We start from the raw sequence: 240 nt of genomic DNA, 5'->3' as shown, positions 1-240 counted from the left end.
CAATTCAATTCAGTTTATTTAAGAAGTAAAGGGGACAGTGTAAATTAATGAAACACTTGATTATAGATGGGTTAAAAACGCCAGAATTATCCAAAAGGCTATTTTTATTAGCTAACTATTTCAACAATTAGCAAACTATTTCAACACTTAGCTAAATATTTTAACCGTTAGCTAACTATTTCAACTGGTAACTATTTCAACTGATAACTGTTTCAACTGTTAGCTAACTATTTCAACTGG

This window comes from Etheostoma cragini, chromosome 1 (assembly GCF_013103735.1).
Source record: "Etheostoma cragini isolate CJK2018 chromosome 1, CSU_Ecrag_1.0, whole genome shotgun sequence".
In the NCBI taxonomy this organism is placed as follows: Eukaryota; Metazoa; Chordata; class Actinopteri; order Perciformes; family Percidae; genus Etheostoma; species Etheostoma cragini.
The sequence above is the reverse complement of the archived record's forward strand: the minus strand, read 5'-3'. Positions refer to the sequence as shown.